At 35.8% G+C, this 27,544-nt stretch overlaps 1 long non-coding RNA gene across 1 annotated transcript in view; it reads left to right on the top strand.

Annotated features, from left to right (window-relative positions):
- Window positions 1–1,178: 1,178 nt before the first annotated feature.
- The window catches only part of LOC138166773 (uncharacterized), a 96,089-nt gene continuing 69,723 nt past the window's right edge, over window positions 1,179–27,544 (top strand). Inside the window, exon 1 of the long non-coding RNA XR_011169728.1 lies at window positions 1,179–1,248. This is a non-coding gene — a long non-coding RNA (uncharacterized lncRNA). The remainder of the gene's footprint in view (window positions 1,249–27,544) is intronic.

Consider the following 27,544-nt stretch of genomic DNA (forward strand, 5'->3'; position numbering starts at 1 on the left):
CAATACAGGTTCTTGGATTTGCTTTGATAAAGGAAAGCAACTCAAAATGGGTTAACAAGCTTACTTTAATCAATCAGATATATATCATTCACCTAGTTCAGGGGAAAAAGGTCAGCACCCTGAACTTCAAAATATACAGACAGAATTGTCAAGACAAAAACAGATCAAGTAGACAGATTTCCAAACTGTCCAACCATTACATCCATACCAAACAACATCTGGGTTTCAAAGCCGGGGGCTCTGGACAACGGCTTTCCAGAGTTTCATCTGATCAAATCACAGAACACTTCTCAAAGTGAGTCCCAAAACAAAGCTACACATCAGGGCTTATATAGCCTTCTCCTGGCTCAGAGAATGTAACAACTTTATTGACTCACTGGCCAATCAAGAAGTATCTACTGAAAAACAAGCCTCCTACCCCAACCTCCAGGTGCACGTTAGCCTAGGGACAGGGAAGATCTTTAAATTTACATTCCCATTACAGATACTAAATTGGAGGAGTTGTGGAAGGTGTCTGAATGATGTGAAATGAGAATGGGAAAAGGGAGAGCTGTAAGCAAATTGACTATTTTTTCCAGTAAAGTGTGAAGTGAGGTCTTCAATGAAGGCATGGGGGGAGGAAGTGTAACATGAAGACTGAGGAGAGATGAGAAGAGTTGGAACAACTTCAGTGGAGAGTGGTGTAGCAATTCAGAAATAATAGTATGTTTTCCTTGTTACAGTGAGTACTCTGTTGAGATTAGATAACAAATTCATAGTGGACCCAATTAGTATATATTTGTATTCTCCTCTAGCTACATTTAATAACATGAATATAGAAATGAAGGGGACAGATAGTGGGAGGCATCTAGGGTTGAAGTTTAGAAAAGGAGTGATTGGTGATAGAACAAGGAAACAAGGATTTCTAAGGGAGAAGTTAGTAGAGAGTTATAGAGGTTGATACAGAGAAAGAAGAAAACTAGACACTACTTGTACTATCCCATCTGGTTTCAACTCTAGATGTCTCTCCCAGGACAAGCTCATCCCTTTTAAACTCATCATTATGCTGCTAACTCAGGCCTCGATTGATTGCATCTCCTTCAAACTTCTCACCCCTCTGACTGGAGGCCTGGAGGAGAGAATGCCAAACTCCTCCCAATACCTTCCTTTATAAAGGACAGAAACAAGACTCTCACCTCATTCCACTTTGCTGCTTCTGTGCTGCTTTGCCTAGTTTCAGTTCCATGAAAGAAGATGACCTTATGCCAGGTACCATCTGGTGTCCCATCTCCTCCACCCTCAATTACCTGTCTCCTTTTTTGTGTTTCTTCTACCTTTATGTTGTAAATTCCTTGTGAACATGACTGTTTTCTTTTATTATTGTAATTATTCATTTGTAGTTACAGTATTTAGCACAGTGCCTCTTACCTTAATAGCACTTAATAAATGTTTATGGGATTAGATTGAATTGGAATAATCTGGGAAAAAAACTGAAGGGTTAAAGGAACTGAGGTCATGGTGAGGACAAAGAACAATGTTAAAGGTCAATATGTAAGCAAAGATAGAATACTAAAATTATAAGAGAAAGGAACTTTCAAGTTTGTGAACATGTGTGTCAATTACCAATTCCTGTCTTTTCTATCTTTCTAACCCCCCCCTTTTTTTTTTTTAACATATTCCCTTCTTTGCTAGGACACTGTCACCACCTCGGTACAGTCCTTTATCACATTATGCACGGGTCATTGCAATAACCTACTGGTAGGTCTCCCTTCTTCAAGCCTTTTCACGCTAAAGTACATTCTCCACCTTACTGTTAAATTGATCTTCTAAAGGGAAAATCTGACTGTCACTCCCCTTTTCAATAAACACAGAGCCTATAGTCTAGAGGCTCTCTATTGCTTTCAGGAAAAAATAGAAATCATCTGTTTGGCTTGAAATGCCCTTTAAAAGCAATTTTCTTATACCTTCGCACACAGCACCCACAATACCCATTGACATATTCAGTGACACTAGCCTTCCTGTTGTTCCTCTTACATAACACTCCATTTTCCAGATGTGAGCGTTATTCCTGTCTGTATACCACGATGGGAATTTTCTCTCTTCTCATCTCTGCCTCCTGGTATCTCTAGCTTTCTTCAAGTCCCAACTAAAATCTGACCTTATTGAAGAAGCCTTTCTTGGCCCTCCTTAATCTTACTGACTTCCCCTAAGATTATCTCTGTTTACCCTGTACATCTCTTATTTATATATAATTGCTTAAGTGTTGTCTCCCCCATTAAACTGTGAGCTCCTTGAGAATAGGAACTGTTTTTGTTTGTTTGCTTGCCTTCATGATACACAGAGCTCTTCACATAGAAGGCAATTAATAAATGCTTTCAGCCTTGACTTGCTGACAAGTTCAAGTGTTTCAACTCTAAACCTATGTTCCAGACATATCATAGCTATCTAATCTCTTATAGACAATTCTGGATTTTCTAGACTGATAGTATATGACTGACCCTCATGCCATATAACATTTTTTTTAGTAGGCCAGAAAATTCCAACCTCTCAAGATTTTCCCCCACAAAAGTGTTAAAATAGCACCTTTGGTCGAACAAAGTGTGAGTGTAGATAAATAAGAACAGGTACATAACCAGGGCCTCCTAGGACAATTTGAGAAGATCAGAAGAAAAATTCCCTGAGGAGATGTGGTCTCTGATAAGAGTAAACACCTCCAGGCTAGGTTCCATTTTAACTGCAAGCAGCTAACCTCTTACACAAGTCACAAGTCCTGGAGTTAGATCATTTGAGACACTGCCTTGGCTGAAGACACCAGAACTTTAACCCTTCAGAAAGTGAGGGGATTTGGGCCTCTGAGCCTGGGAGGATGGAGGGAACCTTTGCCGACTGGGAATGCCAGACCTAGCTGTGCTGTGAAGAGCAGAAGGGGTATGAAGAAACAGGAGTACACTCCCAGTGAGTGCAGAAGCAATGGGGCAGAAAGCCTCTGGCTATGGGCACTTAAAGGAGTTTGAAGGTTTGGCTTTGATTTCAGGATACATGGGAGATCTGAAGATCAGGGACAAGAGGAACCATTTCCACACTCCAGGGCTAGAGTTGACTACAAAAATTAAGCTATTACCACAAAAAATGCACAGGCAAAGGAGAAAGAATTGAACCATACAAAGCTATTATGAGAATAGAGTTGACCAGGGCTCATCTTCAGAGGAGAATATTGAAGTAAAGAAACCCCCAAAGAGTAATGTCAAAGGTCATCTGCCCAAAAAGAGTTTATAGAAGATCTTTAAAAATCTTTAAAAATCAAGTGACAGAGATGGAGGAAAAACTAAAAAGAGAATAATCCAAGAAAAATAAGAAGGGTATGAAAGGAAAGTCAATCAACTAGAAAAGGAGATCCAGAATCTTAAGGAAGAAAATGATACCTTGTAAATTAGAATTGGGCAAAGTGAAGCCAGTGAAATTACAAAAGATCAATAAATTATTACATAAAATATAAATAATGAAAAATAGAAGAGAAAACAGAACATCTTATAAGAAAAACAACAGATTTAGAGAATAGTTCAAAAACAGAAAATATAAAAATAATTGAACTAACTGAAAGTTATTATCAAAAAAAAGAATCTTGATACAATGATATAAGAAATAACTAAAGAAAATTGTCCTGAAGCATCAGAACAACAAGGGAAAGTAGAAACAGAAAAAATTCATCGGTCACCACTTAAAAGAGATCCTATGAGGAAAACTCATAGGAATATCATAGTCAAATTCTGAAACCTTCAGTTCAAGGAAAAAATATTAAAAGCATCAATATTAAAACAATTTAAATGTGATGGTGTCTTAATAGAATTACAGAAGACCTAGCAGCAGAAACATTAAAGGACCATAGGTCTTGGACCACAACATGTCGAAGAACAAAAGAACAGGGCCTCCAACCCTGCTAAATTAAGTATTATCTTGAATGAAAAAAGAACATGGACATTTGATATACTCTCAGACTTTCAAAAATTTGTTTTTAAAAAATCCTAAACTTGATAGAAGATTTGACATACAAGAACCAAGAGAAATATAAGGCACATAAGAAAGACTGAATACAAGGGATCCATAAGGACAGGCTGTTTACTTTTTATATGTGTAAAATGTATGAACAAGATTCTTATCAATAATTGGGTAGTTCATAAGAAAGACTGGGGTAAAACTGAATGTGATATGAATTTAAAAAGTAAAAAAACTTAGGAACAGCTTAAAGGAGTAATTATTTTATACAACTGAGGTGCGAAAGGAAGAACTGACAGAGAGGAATCAGATGGGGGAGGAGGACTGGTAGTTCTAGCAACCTACTTTCGTTGGGAATAGGTTTGAGGGAACAATACATATATATTTACAAGAGTATACAAGTCTTCTAAATTCAGAATAAAATGGTAGGGACATAGGGAGAGGGGAGATGACAAGGGAGGGATCTTTAGAAGGGAGGGTGAGGGAACAGGTAAAAGAGAGATATAGAAAGGTGGTTAGATTTCTGGGAGTGGGAGGATGGGGGAGGCATGTGATCAGAGGGCAAGGTACTGGGTAGAAGTAAATCAGAGGAGGCAGGAGGAACAGGAAACAACATGTCTGCACATACATGAAAACAAACAAGAGAATAGGTTTGGGAAAGTGTCTATATATGTATGTATATATGTATATATCTATAGCTGTAGAAAAACATATCCAAACTTTATTGTGGCCTTCTAGGTGGGAATTGAGAAAAGGGAAAGAAATAACAAAGTAAAAAAGTTTACAGCAGAGAACAAAAGAAAACTTACAAGGAAGCAAAAATAGAAGGACAATTCTTAACACAATAAGTATTATTTCTCATATAGGCTTTCTTGAAATGAAAATTTATTGTTACATATTTTTAATCCTCTGTTATGTTCTGCTATGCACAGAGCATGCTTTTTTGCTTTCTAACTTTGTATTTAAGTTCTAATATTTATGATATGTTTTTGTTTCTTTTCCCTATTTTGTATTTGTGTTCTGGCATTTGAGTCTAAAATAAAATTCTGAGGAAAAAAAATGCTTCTGGAGTGGCTAGGTGGTGCAGTAAATAGAGCACCACCAGTCAGGAGGACCTGAGTTCAAATCCGGCCTCAGACACTTAACACAAAACTAGCCATGTGACCTTGGGCAAGTCACTTAACCCTAAATGCCCTACCTTCCCCCCTCCAAAAAGCAAAAAAACCAAAAGATTCTCACTAAAGTAAAAAAAAAAAAACTAACCTTTCCATTTCCTGACATAATAGAAAATAGTCCTCTCCAATTGAGCCCAATTCTCAGTCCTAGTTATTACTAGACAGTCTGGTGTTCTTCACATCTGTCACCACATGACCCTAAGTTTATTATTTATTCAAAAAATTCTGATTTATCATACCCATTCTATTCTGGGATTGTATTTGTGAGGTGGTATATAACATGTACTTTTTAGTATTCCATGCAATTACATGTAGACATTGACAAACTGAATGATTTAGAGCATAATGGGTTAACAGTACATTTTGTTAGGGATGCTGATTTCTGTCATTTTAATTTACTTTGCTCAATCAAACCAAATTGCTTTTGTTTAGCTTAAATATATGTAATAGCAAAAAAGATGTTTTTCCATGTAATTTGACACAGAGTACAAAGATTCCATACCATCAACCACAAGCATCTTAACCAGATTTGTGTCTTTGATTCAAGAGCACTTGCCTTATTCCTTTTTTTGGAAATGATTCTTAGTCCCACATTATTTACTACATTGAGGTATTTTTAATCTATATACAAGAATTCCCCCAACATGTTCTGAATGGCTCCAGAAATATGAATTTCACATAATAGCAAGAGCAATGTTGAGACATCAAACACATACTCAGTGATTAAGTAACCTGTCATGGATGTTTCAGGGAGGTTTTTAAGTCAAAATTTCTAAAATTCAACTTTGGTGACAGTTTAGTCCCTATATTTTTTGTCAGGCTAAAGACAATATAAAACCTTAGTTGAAAATGACAAGTTGTTACTTACAATTATCTTTTCTTACTTGTAATTAAGATTTCAAATCCAAGGAAAAGAGTAAAGGTGAGCACAGAGCAGCAGTTTTTAAAGTCTAAATAGAGTACTGATAAGCATTTCTATTTTGTATAGGGGGAGGGGAAAGAAATAAAGTGGTCCTGCAGTGCTAGATATTAAAGCAAGCATGTTTAATGTACTCAAGAAAAAACAAAGAGTAATAAGATGACACATTGATACCATATTTGTAGAATATGACATCATCATTTTAAGCAGATTGTTAAAGATTTGCTCTGGCTAGTTATAACATGAACAAATAAAACATTCACAGAAAGAATAAAACACACCAGGTTCTCATGAAATCATCTATGATGCAGGTAAATTTTATCTTCTGAATATACAGTTAAGTTTCTCAGGATGGCATGGAAATCCTGTAATGCACTATATTATTTATTCTTGTAAACCAGGTATAGTGGAAAGCACATCAACTAAATGTAATCATTTATGAAGAGCCTACTATGTACCAGGCACTGTGTTAAACACTGGCGATGTGAAGAGAGGCAAAAGATAGTCTCTGCCCTCAAAGTGCTTTAAGTCTAGGGGGGGAGACAGCATGCAAACAAATGTGTACAAAGCAAGCTATTTAGAGGAGAAATAGGAGAAAAAAAAAACATAGGGAAGACCCAGGAATTCAGACACATTCTCCTTACTGTAGAAAATGAGATTTTACTTGGGACTTAAAGGAAGTTAGGGAGGTCAGTAGTCAAGAGTGGAAGAGGGGGATAAGTTCAGACATGAGAAACAGCCAGAGAAAATGTTTGGAGTTGTTGAGAGATGGAGTGTCTTATTCCTGAAACAGCCAGGAGGGCAGTGTCACTGGATTTATTAACATGTGTCAGGGAGTAAAGTTTAAGGAGACTGGAAATGTATGAGGGGTCTAGGTTAGGAAGGGCTTTGAATGGTAAATAGAGAATTATGTATTTGATCCTAGATGCAATAATAAGCCATTGGAATTTATTGAGTGGAGGGTAGTGGTGACATAATTAAACCTGTACTTTAGGAAAATCACTTCAGTGGCTGAATGGAGGGGGGAATTAGAGTTTGGAGAGACTTGAAGCAGGCAGATACACTGGAAGCCTGTTGCAATTGTTCAGATGTGAGGTGATAAGGAACTGTACCAGAGTGGTAGTGATTAGAGGAGGGAGGAGGAATTATATGAGAGATGTTGCAAACATGAAATTGATAGGTCTTGACAAGACTGGATATAAGAAGTGAGAGATAATGTAGAATTCAGGGTGTCTCAACTTGTGAATCTGAGGAATTGGGAGGATGGTAATAAAAAACAGTAGAAGATAAGGATGATTTAAGGGGGAAAATAATGAATTCTGGTTTGAACATAATGAGTTTAACACATCTACTGGATATACAGTTCAAAATATCCAAATGGTAGTTTGAGATATGAGATTGAAGATCAGTAGAGCGGTTAGGTCAGGACAGGCTGATACAGAACAGTGCATTTATCTTCCATTTGGGCATGAAGTTCACTGCTTCCTGCTGTCACCTCATAAGGCTGAAGATTTGCACACTAGTACCTTTCATCTCCTGCTGGGCACAGTGTCCTCTGAGGAAAGATTTTAGAGACCGGAACCAGCTGTCTTCTTTCTATGCCAATACAATTATTTCAGTCTATGTAAGCACAAGGCATCTTCCATTTGCTGCCAGTACAATCTCCCAGCTAAAAGTAAAGAAACTCCAGGCCAAAGAAGAATAGCCCTCCCTTTGACTTCAGGTCCCTATCTCCTGATGTGTTTTTCCTTTGAGGGTAGAAGAGTGACATCCTCCACTCAATGATAAACATTGACATTCCAGTTACTCTAAATTCCTTTGGATGATCATCCAAACCCCATTCCACAGCCCCTAACACCTGATTCCTCATTCTCACCCCAAAATTTCATCATAACTCCACCCACAGCTTCCACTGTGCCCTCTGTTCCATAAGCAACAACCTTCCCTTTATCTCAAATCTATTTCTTTCCAACACTCTTCATCTTCTGTCTCTTAGTGAAATTGACTTTCCCTGATGACACAGCTCCCAAACAGTTCTTTCCAATACTGGATGCACCTTTACTCATTCTCTTTTTATCTTAAAATTTTTAAAAATTTTTTCCCAATTACATGTAAAAACAATTTTAACGTTTTTTTTCAATTGAATATCAAATTCTCTCCCTCCCTCTCTCATGGCATTCTTCCTTCAGTCATGCAAAACCTGTGTTAGTGATAATGTTAAAGAAAACAAAGACCTGCACCTCCCCCCTGCAAAAAAAAAAAGCACAATAAAAAAAATTATTTAAGTATGATTTTATCTGTTGTTAAAATACATTGGTTTGGGGTGGCCAGGTGGCTCAGCAAGTAAGAGCACCAGCTCCAGTGTTGGGATGACCTGGGGTTCAAATCCATGCTCAAATACTTAGCACCACACCCAGAAATAACTGGTTGTGTAAAATTGAGCAAGTTACTTAACCCCAATTGCTTAAAAAAATACATTGGTGTTTTCTCTGTAGGTAGATAAACATTTTTCATCATAAGTCCTTTGGAATTGTCTTGAATCATCATATTGCTGAGAAGACCTAAGTCATTTGCAGTTGATCATTGTACAATATTATTTTTATCATGCACACTTTTCTCCTGGTTCTGTTCACTTCATTTTGCATCAATTGACATATTTTTTTCCAGGATATTTTGGAAGCACACTGATCATTATGTTTTATAGCACAATAGGATTCCATCACAATGATAAGCAATAATTTGTTCAACTATTCACCAATTGATGGCATCCCATTAATTTCCAAATTTTGCTTCCACAAAAAAGAGCTGCTACAAATATTTTTTTGTAATATAGGTTCTTTTCCTTTATTTATTCATCTGGAGTACAGACCTAGTAGTGGTGTTTCTGGGTCAAAAAGTACACACAGTTTTAAAGTCCTTTGGGCATAATTCCAAATTGTTCTCCAAAATGGTCGGATCAGCTTACAACTCCACCAATAGTACATTAGTTCCCTAATTTTCCCACATCCTCTTTAACATTTGTCATTTTCTTTCTTTGCCATATTAGCTCATTGATAAATGTGAAATAGTACCTCAGAGTTGTTTTAATTTGCATTTCTCTAATCGATAGAGTTAGGACATTGTCTTCATATTACTAGAGATAGCTTTGATTTCTTCATCTGAAATATACTTGTTCCTATCTCTTAGCCATTTATTAAATGGAGAAAAATATGGGGTGCCTAGGTGGCACAGTGAATAGAGCACCAGCCCTGGAGTCAGGCGGACCTGAGTTCAAATCCAGCCTCAGACACTTAACACAAAAACTAGCTGTGTGACCTTGGTCAAGTAACGCCAATTGCCCTCCAAAAAGCAAAAAAAAAGGGGAGAAAAATATGTACTTTTATAAATTTGACTTAGTTCTCTATACATTTGAGAAGTGAGAGACCAGATAAACTTGCTCTACTTGCTCTACTTTTGTGTCATATTTATTATTACTATGTATTTCCCTCATTCCATATTTCCCTTAGTCTCTCTCTCTCTCTCTCTCTCTCTCTCTCTCTCTTCACCCTGTCCCTCCTCAATATTGTTTTGCTTTTCACTATTACCTCTCCCAATATTCCATCCCTTCTATCCCCCTCCATTTTTGTCCTCCTCCTCTCCTCCTTCCCTGCAAGGTAAGTTAGATTTTTATATACACCTGGGTGTCAAATATTGTTCCCTTTTTAATCCAGTTCTGATGAGAGTAAGGTTCAAGTATTGGTCACCACCCTCCTATTCCCCCTTCACTATAAAAGTTTGTCATGACTCTTTTCTGTCAGATAAATTTGCCCCATGCTGCCTTTTCCTCCTCCCTTTTACCAATGCATCCCTTTTTCTCATTCTTTCATTTTATTTTTGGACATATCATCCCATCATACTCAGCTCACACCCATACCCTCTGTCTATACTCCTAACTATCCTAATAATGGCAGTATTATTAGTAGTTACAAGTATCATATTCCCATGAAAGATTGTGAAAAGTTTAAAATTATTGAATTTCTTATGATTTCTACTTCCTGTTTACATTTTATTCTTCTTTTGAATATTATATTTGAAAGCCAAGTTTTCTATTCAATTCTGCTCTTTCCATAAGGAGTGTTTGAAAGTCTTCTATTTCATTCAATATCCATCCCCTGCCCCACCCCTGAAGAATTATACTCAGTTTTCCTGGCTAGCTAATTCTTGGTTCTTATCCTAGCTCTTTTGCCCCCTGGAATATTTTATCCCAAGCCCTCTGATCCTAATGTAGCACTTGCTCAGTCTTGTGTTATCTTGACTATCTCCACAATAAAAATTGTTTATTTCTGATTACCTGCAGTATTTTCTCCTTGACTGAAGGCTTCTTGAATTTGACTAGAATATTCCTAGGAGTTTTCATTTTGAGAGCTCTTTTAGGAGTTGAACAGTGGATTCTTTCAATTTTTATTTTAGCATTCAGTCTGAGAACATCAGATAAGTTTTCCTTCATAATTACTTGAAATATGATGTCTTGTCATGTTTTTTAAATCATGGTTTTCAGGTAGTCCAATAATTCTTAAATTAGCTCTCATTGATCTGTAACTTATTATTTAATGGGATATTTCACATTTTCTTTTTGGATTTTTTTTATTATTTCTTGATGTCTTATGTAGTCATTAGCTTCCACTTGCCCAACTCTAAATTCTAAGGAATTATTTTCTTCAGGGAGCTTCTGTACTTTGTTTTCCCTTTGGCCACTTCTTCCTTTTAAGAAATACATTTCTGATTTTTGTGCCCCCTTCTTTTTATAACCATTTGATTTATTCTGGTTTTTAAGGTATTATTTTCTTCAGTATTTTTTTTAACCAGGCTGTTGACTTTTTTCCCTAGGATTTTCTTGAATCACCCATTTCTTTTGCCAATTGTTTTCCCCTACCTTTCTTGTTTGATTTTTAAAATACTTTTTCAGCTATTCAAAAAATTATTTTTAGGCTTAAGACTAATTGGCATATTTTTTGAGGCTTTGGATGTAGCAGTTTTGACTTTAGTGTCTTCTTCTGAGGTTTTGTTTTGAACTCCCCTGTCATCATAGAAACTTTCTATGGTCAGGTTGTTTTTGTTGCTGTTTTCTCATTTCCCAGTCTATTTCTTAACTTTTAACTTTGTGCTAAAGTTGGGTTTTGCTTCCAAAGTATAGGGGGCACAGTGCCAAGCTTCAGGGTTTTTATTGTTGTTGTGTGCAGGGTATGTGTTTGTGTGTGTGTGTGTATGAGTGGGTATGGGTGGGGGTGTGAATGTGTATGTGGGTGCTACTGTTATCAGAGCTAGTTCTGGGTGAATAAGTTTCAGTTCTTCTAAAGTGGTATGATCTAAGGAGAGTAATGGTCACTGCTCTTCTTGCCTGTGCTCTTATTGGTAAGGGACAAAAATCATTTTTTTCCACTCCCAAACTAGGAGCAGAGTCACTGTTCTCCTCTGGTTTCATGCTCTAGTGTTCTAGTGCTGCTTTTTGCCTGATACTGAAACCAGGAAACAGGTATGGGCAGTGCAATAGAGTTCTCCACCCAGTGCCAGCAAAGGGTCCCCTGTAATCTCTTTTGACCAGTGGTCCAACTTTTTTATAATCTCTGTGTTGAAAACTCAAGAAGTCGTTGATGCTGATTCAGTCTCCCCAATGGCCTGCTGCTGGCTTGATGGTGCTAATGCTGACACAATCTGTCCTGGACCGCACTACACTCCCACCCCTGTGAGAAAGACTATTCTTTACAACCTTCAAAGCTGTCTTGGGATGGAAATTATTTCATGCTGTTCTTTTGTTGGTTCTGGGAATCCATAATTTATTTTGAGGCATTATTTTAAATTGTTTAGAGGTAAATTTGGGAGAGGTCAGATAAATCCCTGCCTTTACTCTACTATCTTGGCTTCCCTCCCCATATTCTCATTAAACTGTGTTCAAATTTTGGCTTTGCTTCTAGCTCTACAACCCTGGAAAACTTGCTAAACCCCTCTGCGCTTGAATTTTCTCATCTATAAAGTATGTAGGCTGGACCACATGATATTTAAGGTCTCTCTATATGCTAAATCTTGTGAATTTATTTGTTCTGTGATATTTAACAGACTCATAGAATTGGAATCTTCAGTATCAATGTATATAGCATAAACTGCTCATGGGTCCCAGCTCTTTCCACTTCTGTTCCTAAGATCTGTTAATTTCACGGAGCTAACCACATCTGTCAGGACTGCATGATTACATTAACATCAGGAATGGCAAATGGAACACTCCTTTCCCTGCTTATCTATTGTACTCCCCAATACCTTGAGAAATAGCATGAGATAATATAGAAAGTATTGGCTTAGGAGTTAGAATTCGAATTCAAATTCACTATCTGTTAAAAAAAAAAAAAGGTTGTCTTTTTTTTTACATGCAAGTAGGAAATAAGATATACAGGTACTGGGGTATAGAAATCAATCTTGCCCTACTAGAAAGTAAGAGGGGGGGGGAGGATATGAGAGAGAGCAGAGTGTGGGAAAGGGTATTCAGTAGACTCACTATGGGGTGGTGGTAGGGGAAAGACAGGGAGAAATTTTGTAACTCAAAATCTTGTGTAAATAAATGTTGAAAACTAAAAAGAAACAAATAAAAAATAATCCCTCAAATAAAATAAAATAAAAACAAATTCACTATCTATTGAAGGAAGGAAGGAAAGAAGGAAGGAAGGAAGGAAGGAAGGAAGGAAGGAAGGAAGGAAGGAAGGAATTTATTAAGATTATACTATGTGCTGAATACTTCAAACTTTACAAAATTGCTTTACAAATTTTATCTCATTTTTCTCCTAACAAACACACTGAGAGGTTAGTGTTTTTATTTCCCCCATTATTCCTATTAGAAAACTGAGGCACATAGTGTTGAAGTGGAGCTACAAACAGCGAGACAACCCCTGCCCTCAAATACCTTAAATTCTAATAGTAGGATATAATTCATATTGAGGTGTAGTGATCAGAGAAGGAAATCAGGACCTGAGAAGTCATAAAAATAGTGAATGTAACAATAGGGTAATCAATTGGCATAGCCTTTCTAGTGTTCCTGGTAATTGTAATTTGATTACAACTCTTAGGATGATACCTTGGAAGCTGGGAGGAAATATTTGCTGGGTGGAGCAGTAGCAGGCAATAATGGTTGGAGTAAAAATAAGGCTGCATGGTCCCAGAGATACATAATCACGTTGCTTAATTCCTCCAAATTATGGTATTTCATACCGCAGTTTGGTAGACCAGGAGCAGCACCAATAGGAAGAAGGGATATTACACTTAGCTAATTATTCTTGGTCTAAGTTTTCTCTTCTGGTAAATGAGGGGTTTGGAATCAATAATCTCACCTTATAATTTATAATAATCCTACAATGACTACTACTGTAAATATGTGATTTTTATGATTTTTTTAAATATTCTAGCTAACAAGCTATAAATGAATATGTCAATCCAAGACAAGAAAACTTAATGTAACTGGAATATAGATTGAAAGTATGCCGGATCAAGATGTGCACCCCCATTCATGCAATTTATTTGTTGCTAAATGTACATACTTTTCAAATTTGCAGTTATTCTGGCTGTTTCTGTGCCCCATTTTACTTTTCATCGATATGCCCAAAACCCTTACCCCTCCCACACACATACAAAGTTTCTTGGTAAGAAAAGGACTGAGTCTGAGAAAATGAATCAATTAGCTTCATTTAGACTACAACATAGGCCCCTTGGATATATCATGTTTAATTTTTTTTACATTTATTTTTTTTTCTCAATTATATGAAAACAATTTTTTTTTAAATTTTGAGTTACATATTGTCTCACTCCCTCCCTTCTCCACTCTTTGAGAAGCAACTAATTTGTTATAGATTATACATGTGCAGTCATCAAAACATCTCCATTTTAACCACTTTGCAAAAGATAATGCAGAGAAGAAACCTCCAAGATCAATAAAGTAAAAAATATTGTATGCTTTGATCTGAATTCATATTCTATCAGTTCTTTCTATGGAGGTGGATAGCATTTTTTCATCATAAGTTCTTTAGAATTCTCTGCTCACTTTATTTTGCATCAGTTCATGAAAATATTTACAAGTGTTGTTTTTTTTTCTGAAAGCATCCTGCTCATCATTTCTTCTATCACAATATTATTCCATTGCAATCATATACAATAATCTGTTTATCCATTCATAGATTGATGAATTTCCAGCTCTTTGCCACCATAAAAAGTGTTGCTATAAATATATTTTTGTTCATATAGGTGCTTTTCCTTTTCCTTTGAACACTTTGAGGTACAGACCCAGTAGAATTTTTCAGGATCAAAGCATATGCACAGTTTTAAAGTCCTTTGGGCACAGTTGCAAATTTCCCTCTCCAGAAAATTGGATCAGTCCACAATGCTACAATTAGCGCATTAGTGTCCCTATATTTACACATCCCCTACAACATCTGTCATTTTCCTTTCTTTTCATATTAGTCAATCTGAAAGGATTTAGGTGTTTGAGCTTACATTTCTCTAATCAGTAGATTTAAGTAATTTTCCTATGACTACAGATAACTTTGATTTCTTCTTCTGAAACCTTCCTCTTCATACCTTTTGACCATTTGTCAATTGGGAAATAACCTGTGTTCTTATAAATTTGACTCAGTTCTCCATATGTTTGAGAAATTAGGCCTTTATTATAGAAGCTTGCTGTAATCCCCCCCCCCAGCTTCTTACTTTTTCTTCTAATATTGGTTGCTTTGGTAGTGTTTGTCCAAACATTTTTAAATTAGATTTTTTAAAAAATTATCTATTTTCATCCTATAATAACCCCATCTCTTATTTGGTCATAAATTCTTCCCTTATCTATAAGTTTGGCAGGTAAAATATTCCATGATCCCCTAATTTGTTTATGATATCACCATTAATGTATAAATCATATATCCTTTTTGACCTTATCTCAGTATACAGTGTGAGATGTTAGTCTGTATTCAGTTGATGCCAAACTGATGTCTGATTTTCCCCGAAATTTTTGTCAAATACTAATTTCCTGTTCCCAAATATTGGATCTTTGAGTTTGTCAAATATTAGATTGCTATGGTCACGTATTGCTGTGTATTATGTACCTAATCTATCCCACTAGTCCACCACTTCATTTCTTTTTTTTTTAAGCAATTGGGGTTAAGTAACTTGCTCAAGGTTACATGGCCAATTATTTCTGGGTGTGGTGCTAAGTATCAGAGCCTGATTTTGATCCCAGGTCATCCTGACTCTGGGACTGATGCTCTTACTCACTGAGCCACCTGGCCACCCCTAAGCAATTGGGGTTAAATAACTTGTTCAAGGTTACACAGCCAGGTGTTTCTGTACCACTTCATTTCTTAAGCCAGTACCATATTGTGCTGATGATTACCACTTTGTAATACAGTTTTAGATCTTGTACTGCTAAACTACCTTCTGCCATATTATTTTTTAATTGATTCCCCTAATATTCTTGATCTTTTGTTCTTCCAGATGAATTGTTATTTTTTTTTATCTCTATAAAATATCTTTTGGTAATTTTATTGGCATGGAATGTCATTTTTATTATATTGGCATGGCATACTCATTAACAATCACTATTTAGTATTTCTCCAATGTCTCAGATCTGACTTTGTGTGTGAAAGGTGTTTTGTACATGTGTTCATATAGTTACTGGGTTTATATTGGCAAGTAGAATCCCAAGTATTTAATATTTCCTGCAGTTGTTTAAATGGAATTTCTCTTTCGATCTCTTCCTGCTGGAATTTGTTACCCAATATATAGAAATTTTGATGATTTACATAGGTTTATTTTTTATCCCACAACTTTACTGAAGTTGCTAATTATTTAAACTCATTTTTGAGTTGATTATCTAAGCATACCACCATATCATCTGAAAAGAGTGATGATTATGTTTCTTCATTGCCTATTCATATTCCCTCAATTTCTTTTTTTCTTATTGCTAGTAATTCTAGAACAATATTAAATAATAGTGGTGATAATGGGCATCCTTGCTTCACCCATGATCCTATTGGAAAGTCTTCTAGCATATTATATGCATTACAGATAATTCTTCCTGATGGTTTTAGATAGATATTACGTATAATTTTAAGAAAATAATAAATTTAATTCTATGCTTTCTATTTTTTTTTAATTTGATTATGTTGTATTTTTTCAAAAGCTTTATCTGCATTTATTGAGAAAATCAAATTATTTTTGTTGTTTTTGTAGGTCAATTATACTGATAGTTTTCCTATTATTTAACCGGTCTTGTATTCCTGGCATAAACCCCCCTTGGTCCTATTGTATGATCATTGTGATAAATTGCTGTAATCTCCCTGCTAGGATTTTACATGTTTTTTTTTTCATTGATTTTAATTAAGGAAATTGGTCTACAGTTTTCTTTCTCTATTTTTGTTCTCCCTAGTTTATGTATCATCACAATATGTGAAATTTTTAGTAAGAATCCTTCTTTGCCTATTTGTCCAAATAGTTTATATAATATTATATTAATATAGTATAGTTATATAAAATATAGTATATATTAATTGTTCCTTAAATGTTTGGTAGAATTCTTTTGTAAATCCGTGTGGTCCTGGGTATTTTTTCTTAGGGTACTCATTTGTGACTTGTTCCATTTCTTTTTTCTAAGATAGGGTTATTTAAGTATTATATTTCTATTTCCGTTAATCTGGGTGATTTATATCTTTGTAAATATTCATCCATTTCATTTGTGTTGTTAGATTTTGGGGGCATGTAATTGGGCAAAATAGCTCATAATAATGGTTGTAATTTCTTATTCATTGGTAGTGCCTTCACCCTTTTCATTTTTGATACTGGTAATTTAGTTTTCATCTTTTAAAATCAAATTAATTGATGCTTTATCTACTTTTTTCATAAAATCAGTTATATATTTTAATTTCTAAGTCAAGGGCTTTCTTATTTTCAATTTTATTGATCTCTCCTTTGATTTTCAGGATTTTTAACTTGGTAAAATTGGAGATTTTTAATTTGCTCTTTTTCTATTTTATTTTTAGTTGCATAACCAGTTCATTGATCTATTCTTCTTCTGTTTTATTGATTCAAGTGTTTAAGGATATAAAATTTCTAAGTACTGCTTTGAGGGCATCGATGAATTTTGTTATGCTGTCTTATTGTTGTTATTCCCAAATACATTATGTTTAAATGCCACTAAATAATGGTAGAATATACATGTGTTATACATATTAAATATTAGGCAATGCCTTTAATAATATTTGATCTGGGCTAATGGTCATTATGATAATAATATCTTCATACTGTGTTTCCCTGATAATAAGACACTGTCTTATAATTCTTTTTGGACAGAAAAACACCAGAGGGCTTATTTTCAGGGGAGGGCTTATTTTAATGAACATTGACAGCAATTTTAATAAACAGGTAAATGTGAACAAAAAAAATGTACCTTTATTCAATAAGCAAATCACTGGGGAAGAACAGGATGACGCGCTCACTGCTGCAGCTCTGATTGGATGCAGCTCGGAGAGCGGCGTGCGTTTCACGGGGTGGGGGGGGGACCGGTGCATACAGAGGGTACCATAATGTAGTGTGTAGCACAGGGGATCACTTTCACTACAGTAGCAATCTCAATAGGGCTTATTTTCGGGGGAGGGCTTATTTTAGAGGAATCTTACACAGTAAGGGGAGGGCTAATTTTTGGGATAGGTCTTATTATCGGGGAAACACGGTAGCATAAAACAATGCTTTAAGGTTTGAAAAAGTGCTTTACAAATATTATTTTGTTTTGTCATCACAATAACACTGGGAGGTATATACTATTATCTTCATTTTACAGATGAAGAAACTGAGTTAGGAAAGTGATTTGCCCAGGGTTACACTGCCAGTAAGTTGCTGAGGCCAGTATTGATCTCAAGTCTTCCTGACTCCAAATGTAGAGTTCTATCCAGTGCACCACCTTCATGTCTCAAATTTGTTTTAAAAGATATTAGAAAAAGTGATTAAACTTTTATAGACTTTTCATGTTTATCACCTCATTTAATAAAGACAAGGATGAACATTTATGTAGAGCTCTATGACTATACATATATTGCTGCCTTTAAATTGATTTGTCATTTCAAATTTTAGATTTTGTATAAAATCAAACCAAATAATAGTCTTTTTCACCATAGGTAATTTTTTTGCCCTCTGTCTTATATTCTATATTGACTTCAATGTTATTGATGAGAACTATGAGGTATACTGGCAGAAAGTGTATGAGGTGCTCTCGTAAAAGGAGTTTACCATGAAACACAATGTTTTACTAAATAGAATACAGATTTACATTTTGTAGTTTTTTGTAGCTTTCTATTCCTGAATTTGGAGAAAAAAACTCATCAGGTAAGGACTTCATATGCCAGATGATATGGTCCTGAACTAGGTGGTAACTGTGGGAATGAATGAAGGCAAAGGTTGTGGAAGATAAATGGAGATTGGGCAACTGATTGGATGTGTGAGATGAGGGAAAACAGTATGTCAAAGATGACTGAGATTTCAAACCTGGGTAACTAGGAGGTAACTGGCCCCCAGGACAAAAATAGAAAAAAGTAGCAAGAGTGAGTGGCTTTTTCTCTGCAATACTATTTATATAGGGTTTCCTAAATTTTTCAGGATTTGCTGTTGTTGTTCAGTTGTTTCAGTAATGTCTGACTTTTTGTGACTCCTTTGGGGGTTTTCTTGACAAAGATCCTAGAGTACTTTGCCATTTCTTTCTGCAGCTCATTTTACAGATGAAGAAATTGAGGCAAACAATATTAAATGACTTATTTAGCATGTTTCTGAAGCTGGATTTGAACTGAAGTCTTTCTAACTTCAGACCCAACAGTCCATTGTGCCACCTAGCTGCCCAATATCTTAGTACTGTTCTAAGCTATTAAAGCTCCACCCAAATTGACATTAACCCATTGGCAAAGATCACTTGAATTACTGGCAACAGCTCCCTAATCAGTTCAGCTGTTTCAAGTCTCTCCCGTCTCCAATCCATTCTTTACACAGTTGCTAAAGTCACTTTAACAAAGCACAGATCCAACAACATCACTCATCTACCCAATAAAGTCCAATGTCTGCCTTTTACCTATAGGATCAAGTAGAAACCCTTTTTTTTCCATATAAAATACTTCAATCTGGCTCCAATGTATCCTCCAATATTATTATGCATTATGCTACTTTATGCATTCTGTGGTCCAGCAAACTAATGATCTTCCTCACCAAAAAAAGCTCTTTCATCTACATGCCTTTGCATTGGCCTCACCACATCTGTAACACTGGGCTACTTTATCTGTTTCTCTTCATTTCCCTAGCTTCCTTTACTAATCAGCTCATATTCTACTTTTTGCAAAAATAAAGCTCTTTTGTAGTATCCCTAGTTACTCTCTCTCTCAGGTTACCATTAATTTATGTGGAAAATATTTTTTTATGTATTTGATTATGTCTATGTAGTTTCCTCCTTTCAAAAGCAAGCTCTTTTAAGGCATGGTCTATGTTTTTGCATTTCTTTATATCATGGTGCTTATTACTTGGCACTTTCATGCTAATAAAATTTTTGTTGACTGACTGGACTTCTACATTAAGCTTGTCCTAGAACTCACAATATCTTGGGTCCTCCTCACTCTATATAAAAATTACCTTCATAGATGGATAGATAGAGATATATAGAGTATGCTTACATACATGTATTATGCCTCTCCCAGTCAAATGTTCTCTTGAAGGCAGCAACTGCTTCATTTCTCTCTTTGTATCTCCATTTAGAACATTATCTGACATATGATTAGCACTTAATAAAAATTGCAAATTATCTGCTCTTTTCAGTCTGGAAAAATATGGCACACAACAAAATTTCCTTAATTTTATTTTTATTCAGCAAGGCTACATATTCAGCTGCATACTAAGGATAAAATATGCCAGCCTTTGGGCAAGGAGTTTACAGTCTAATGGGAAAAGATACACAATAGGCTAAAATGTGAATTGAGGGGAAAGGGAATAGGGAGGTATATCATGGATAAGCCACAGATGTCCAAGTGTACTGCAGCCAGGTGAAAAATGAGGAGATATTTGAGTTGATTCTCTCCTAAAATGAAGGATTGGGAAATCATTACTCCATCTTTAAATCAGAGTGGCAGAGGGTAGTGATGAGGTATACTACCAAGATTGATTAGATCTTGTAAGATGATAAGGTTTCCCCAATAATGTGCTTCCTAGGGGCATTGTAAAAAAATCAGAGAAGTCCCAGAGTAGTGCAGTCCATGGAGAAATGAGTGTCCCTCACCAAAATAAAAAGCTCAAAGCGAACTTATTTTATACTGAAAGTGTTAGAAAGCCACTGTAATTTATTGAGTAAGGAGTGACATGGTAGGGGATCATGTCTACATACCTTCACTGGACCTTTGTCTATCATATGCATTCATCATTATAAATTCCTTGTATAAGAAGGTGCGGCCAGGCCAGTAGATGCAGAGCAAGGCCAGAAGGGGCCTGATAAACTCAGAGGGCAAGTCTTCCCACTAACCACAAGGGCCACTACCAGGCCTATCACAAAAGGGCTGGGACTGGAAAGAGCAAGGTAAAAAGCAAATACAGGGGCCCCTGTCCTGGACAGCAAACATTCCTGGGGCTACCACTTCATAGCCCAGAAATTTTTTTAAAAGTCCCTTTCAGGACGTCCAAAGACCAGGATGACAGAGTGAACCTCACTTGCTCCAAACCCCACCTCTGACCCTGAAAACATAGTAACTCTTGCCACAGGGCAAAACCCTCTACAGAAAAGGCTTGGGATCCTAGAGGAAAGGTGTGGCTAGGACCCTGCCTCAAAATGGATAGAAAGCAGACTACAAAGACAAAGACTCTGCAGTCCTACTATCCTCAGAGGGAGGAACCAACCTCAGAGGGAGACAATGTGGACTCCACACCCACAGCTGAAATTTCAACAGGGAATGGGTCCCAAGCACAGAAGGCTCTCCTAGATGAGATCAAAAGAAACTTTGAAAACAAAATGAGAGAGATAGAAGACAAAATGAATAATTCTCTCAAAATGAAAGTAGCTGAATTAGAAAAACATTATAATGAGGAAAACATCTCTCTAAAAAGAAAAGTGTATGATATGGAAAAGGAGCTTCAAAAATTAACCAAGGAAAATGATTTGCTAAAAACTAGAATTAACCATATGGAAACAAATAACTCTACGAGGAACCAAGAATTAGCCAAGCAAAACAACAATGAAAAATTAGAAAAAGAGGTAAAATACCTCAAAGAAAATATAACTGACCTGGAAAAAAGATCCAGGAGAGATAATCTGAGAATCATAGGCCTACCAGAAAAGTATGATGAAAAAATAAGCCTGGACAACATTCTCCAAGAGCTCATTAAGGAAAACTGCCCTGAGATACTAGAACCTGAGGGTAAAGTAGAAATCGAGAGAATCCACTGGACACCTGCTGAAAGAGATCTCAAACTGAAAAGTCCTCGAAATGTTGTGGCCAAACTCCAGAACTACCAGATAAAAGAGAAAATAGTTCAAGCAGCCAGAAAGAAACAATTCAAATATCGAGGGTCCACAGTGAGGATTGCACAGGATTTGGCAGCTGAAATATAAAAAACACTGAAAGATGGGAGGCAGTGGAATACAATTTTCCGGAAGGCAAAAGAGCTCAGGTTACATCCAAGGATCACATACCCAGTGAGACTGAGCATATTCTTCCAGGGAAAGAGATGGTCATTCAATGATATAACAGAGTTCCAGACCTTCTTGATAAAAAAGCCAGAACTCAATGGAAAATTCAACCTCCAATTACAAGATGCAACAGTGACTTACAAAGGTAAACAAGGAGAACAAACACACACCCTGCTATCTGATAAGAGCAAACTGGTTATAGACAAGTAGAGGGTATGAGTATAAAATACACAAAATTATGGTTTTTAAAAAATCTTATTAAGGGCTACAAAGGGACTGCAATGGAAGAAAGGGAATGGTTGAAGTGGAAAAGGGTAAATTATGCCACTCACAGAGGCATAAAAACTGTATAGCAGAGGGAAAAAAGGGAGGGAGTTGGGAAGCATATGAGCTTTTCCCTCATTGGTTCTGGTACAAGGAGGGAATAACAACCAGTTAAACATAGGACTCTATGGAGAAGAAATGCAAAAAGTATCATTTCAGAGGGAAAGAGGGGAGGGAGAGGAGCTTTGCATGAGATTTGTTCCTGTCACTCTTGATGTGAAGAAGAAATAACATACTTCATTAAGTATAAAAATATCCTACAGGAAGTAGGAGGGGGAAAGGGTTATGAAAGGGGGGTGGGAGTGGTTTGTAGGGAGGGAAGTAGTAAGGGGAAAGGGGAGGAAAAGGGAGGGGGTCTGAAAAGGGAACACTGAGGGAGGTGGTGGTCAAAAGGAAAACTATTAAGGGGGGAAAGGAGAAGGGAGGTAAAATATGAACATTAACAGGGGTGGGAATAGGATGGGGGGAAAGAAACAGATAACAATCATAACTGTAAATGTGAATGGAATGAACTCCCCATAAAATGGAGACGGATAGCAGAATGGATTAGAAATCGTAATCCTACAATATGCTGTTTACAAGAAACACATCTGAAACAGAGGGATACACACAAGGTAAAGGTAAAAGGTTGGAATAAAATATATCATGCCTCAGCTAAAGTAAAAAAAAAAGCAGGGGTAGCAGTCCTTATCTCAGATAAAGCTAAAGCAAAAATTGACCTATTTAAAAGAGATAAGGAAGGAAACTATATCCTGTTAAAAGGCACCATCGAGAACGAAGCAATATCATTACTAAACATATATGCACCAAGTGGTGTAGCATCCAAATTCCTAGAGGAGAAGGTAAAGGAATTATAGGAAGAAATAGATAGCAAAACTATACTACTGGGAGACCTTAATGTCCCCCTCTCTGAACTTGATAAATCCAACCTCAAAATAAACAAGAAAGAAGTTTAGGAGGTGAACAGGATTTTAGAGAGGATAGATATGATAGATCTCTGGAGAAAACTGAATGGGGATAAAAGGAATATACTTTCTTCTCAGCAGTTTGTGGCACATACTCCAAGATGACCATATTTTAGGGCATAAAACCCTCACAATTCTATGCAGTAAGGCAGAAATATTAAATGCATCCTTCTAAGATCATGATGCAAAAAAAAAAAAATTATATGCAATAAAGGGCCAGGGAAGGACAGACTAAAAATTAATTGGAAATTAAACAATTTAATCCTAAAGAATGAGTGGGTCAAACAAGAAATTATAGAAACAATCAGTAATTTCATTCAAGAGAATGATAATAATGAGACAACATACCAAAATTTTGGGGATACATTAAAGGCAGTTCTTAGGGGAAGTTTTATATCCGTGAGTGCATACAAGATTAAATTAGAAAAAAAGGAGCTCGGCGATTTGGGCATGCAATACAAAAATCTAGAAAAAGAACAAATTCAAAATCCCCAATTAAATACTAAAGGAGAGATTAATAAGATTGAAATTAATAAAACTATTGAATTAATAAATAAAACCAAGATCCAATGTTATGAAAAAACCAAAAAAATTGATAGACCCTTAGTCAATATGATAAAAAAAAAAGAAAGAAGAAAACCAAATTATGAGTATCAAAAATGAAAAGGGTGAATCTACCTCCAGTGAAGAGGAAATCAAAACAATAATTAGGAATTATGTTTCCCAATTGTATGCACATACATTTGACAATCTTTGGTAAATGGATGAATATTTACAAACATACAATATGCCCAGATTAACTGAAGAGGAATTAAATTACTTAAGCAATCCCATCTCAGAAAAAGAAATTGAACAAGCCATCAGTCAACTCCCTAGGAAAAAATTTCCAGGTCCAGATGGATTCACTAGTAAATTCTATCAAACATTTAAAAACAATTGATTGCAATACTCTACAAACTATTTGGGAAAATTAGTAAAGAAGGAGTCCTACCAAATTCTTTTTATGACACAAATATGATACTGATACCTAAATCAGGAAGGGATAAAACAGAGAAAGAAAATTATAGCCCAATCTCCCTCATGAATATAGATGCAAAAATTCTAAGTAAAATACTTGCAAAAAGACTTCAGCAACTTATCTCAAGAATAATACACTTTGATCAGGTAGGATTTATTCCAGGAATGCAAGGATGGTTTAATATTAGGAAAACCATAAATATAATTGATCATATCAACAATAAAGCCAGCAGAAACCACATGATCATCTCAATAGATGCAGAAAAGGCTTCTGACAAAATACAACATCCATTCCTATTAAAAAACTTTAGAAAGTATAGGAATAAATGAAGAAATGAAGCCTTCCTGAAAATAATAGGTAGCATCTATTTAAAGCTATCAGCAAGTATTATATGTAATGGGGAGAAGCTAGAAGCATTTTGCATAAGATCAGGGGTGAAACAAGGGTGTCCACTATCACCCCTCTTATTCAATCTGGTACTACAAATGTTAGCAGTAGCAATTAGAGAAGAAAAAGAAATCAAAGGAATGAAATTAAGTGAAGAAGAGACCAAGCTATCACTCTTTGCAAATGATATGATGATATACTTAGAGAATCCTAGAGAATCAAGTAAAAAACTACTTGAAACAATAAATAAATTTGGCAAAGTTGAAGGATATAAAATAAACCCACATAATCCTCGGCATTCCCATATATTTCCAATGAAATTCAACAGCAGGATATAGAAAGAGAAATCCCATTTAAAGTTACTGTAGACATTATAAAATATTTGGGAATCTACCTGCTAAAACAAACCCAGGACCTATATGACCACAACTACAAAACACTTTTCACACAAATAAAGTCAGATCTAACTAATTGGAAAAATATCAATTGCTTGTGGCTGGGTTGAGCCAATATAATAGAAATGACAATTTTACCTAAATTAAATTATATATTTAGTGCCATACCAAATAATTTACCAAAAAACTACTTTATAGAGCTAGAAAAAATAGTAACAAAATTAATTTGGAAGAATAAACGGTACAGAATATCAAGGGAATTAAAATGCTAGGGAAAGTGGACTAGCTATACCAGATTTCAATCTGTGTTATAAAGCAGCAGTCATCAAAAGTACTTGGTACTGGCTGAGGAATAGAGGAGTGGATCAATGGAATAGATTATGCACACGAGATTCAAAAGTCAACAACTATAGTAATATATTGTTTGATAAACCCCCAGTCCCTGATTTTTGGGATAAGAACTCACTATTTGACAAAAACTATTGGGAAAACTGAAATATGCTATGGCAGAAACTGGGCATAGACCATTATCTAACACCATATACCAAAATCAAGTCTAAATGGGTGCATGATCTAGGTATAAAGGTTGATACTGTAAGCAGTCTCCTAAAACAAGGAATAGTTTACCTATCAGACTTGTGGAGAGGGAAAGACTTCATGACTAAACAAGAATTAGAGGACATTACAAAATTTAAAATGCATAATTTTGACTACATGAAATTGAAAAGCTTCTGTACAAAGCCAATGTAACCAAGATTAAGAGGGAGGTGGGAAATTGGGAAAGAATCTTTACAACCTATGTCTCTGACAAAGGACTCATCTCTAAAATATACAGAGAATTCAGTAAAATTTATAAGAATACAAGTCATTCCCCAATTGATAAATGGTCAAAGGATATGAACAGGCAGTTTTCAGAGAAATAAATTAAAGATATCTATAAGCACATGAAGAAGCTCTAATTCACTATTGATAAGAGAAATGCAAATCAAAACAACTCTGAGGTACCACATCTCACCAGTCAGATTGACTAAGATGACAAAAACAGGAAAATGCTTAAATGCTGGAGAGGATGTGGGCAAATTACAACACTAATGCATTGCTTGTGGAATTGTGAACTGATCCAGCCTTTCTAGAGAGCAATCTGGAATTATGCCCAAAGGGCTATAAATACTTTCATACCCTTTGATCCATCAAGATCATTCCTAGGTTTATATCCCAAAGAGATCATAGAAGTGGGAGAAAGACTCATATGTACAAAAATGTTTATAGCAACTCTTTTTGTGATGGCAAAGAATTGGAAATTAAGGGGGTGCCCATCAATTGGTGAATGGCTAAACAAGTTGTGTTATATGCATGTTATGGAATACTATTATGCTATAAGAAACGAGGAACAGACGGTCTTCATATTTACCTGGAGAGGCTTATACAAACTTATGCTGAGTGAAGAGTAGAACCAGGAGAAATTTGCACACAATTACAGACACAACGTATGTGTAATGACCAACTTTGATAGACTGGACTCCTCTCAGCAATGCAGTGATATAAGTCAATCCCAAAAGACCCTTGATGGAGAGAAATGTGTGCATCCAGAGAAAGAACTAGAAAGAACTGAGTTTATATCCAGGTGGAAGCAAAATACCCGATCTTTTTCCTTCTCTTATTTGGTTTTATTTCCTCTTTACCATTTTTCATTCCAGCTGATACAATCTGTCTTTATAACCTGACTAATGTATAATGTGAAAGTATTTACAGATCCTATACTTGACTATATGCCGCCATGGTGGGGAGGGAAGTGAGGGGGACAAAATGTGAAACTCAAGGAATTGTGGAATTGAATCTTGTAAACTAAAAGGAAACAAACAAATTTAAAAATACAAAAGTTGAGAAAAAAAGAAAACAATTAATTCCTTTTACAATAAGACCTTGACCAAATTTAGGACTACAATAAATATGTGTCTATAAACACAGATGCATGTATACACATACATATTTTCTATTTAGTAAAATTGCTCTGTTTTTCCTTAGAGTCTCATATCCATAGATCCTGCTCTTGTGGTTATATGATGATTATGATCAAAACTCATGCCTCACTATTTGGGCTATAAGTCTTTTCCGTCTCCAATATCATTTTTAATAGCATAGAACTACGGGCATACCACTCCTGGAGCCTCTCCACTAGAAAGCTCTATCCAAGCTTACTTCAACTCATCGACATTAGTGATTCAAATAATTTGAAATTTAATTAAGTCCAGTCTCATAGTCTAAGTCTTTCCCAGAAGCCTGCCATGAGCAACTTTATCAAATCACTTGCTGAAATTTAAGTTTACTATTTCAATAGAATTTCTCTGGTCTACTCACCTAGCTTATTTACCCTATCAAAAGTGAAGAGGTTAGATCGATATTGCCCAGTCTTTTTTTTTTGGGGGGGGGAGGCAAGGCAATTGGGGTTAAGTGACTTGCCCAAGGTGACAGCTTGTAACTGTGTCAAGTGTCTCAGGATGGATTTGAACTCAGGTCCTCCTGACTTGAAAACCAGTGCTCTATTGACTTATTTCACATTCTTTATGTAGGCTTTTAATAATCATTGCTTCCTTTTCTAAGTACTTACAAACCCTTACTAATGTGATCCAGAAATTTGTCAAGCATAAAGGTCAAGTTCACTCTTCTCTAAATTGCAGATCCTTCT

Source organism: Petaurus breviceps, unplaced genomic scaffold (assembly GCF_028583685.1).
Source record: "Petaurus breviceps papuanus isolate PSGF00001 unplaced genomic scaffold, PetGlider_PUasm1.0 226, whole genome shotgun sequence".
NCBI lineage: Eukaryota > Metazoa > Chordata > Mammalia > Diprotodontia > Petauridae > Petaurus > Petaurus breviceps.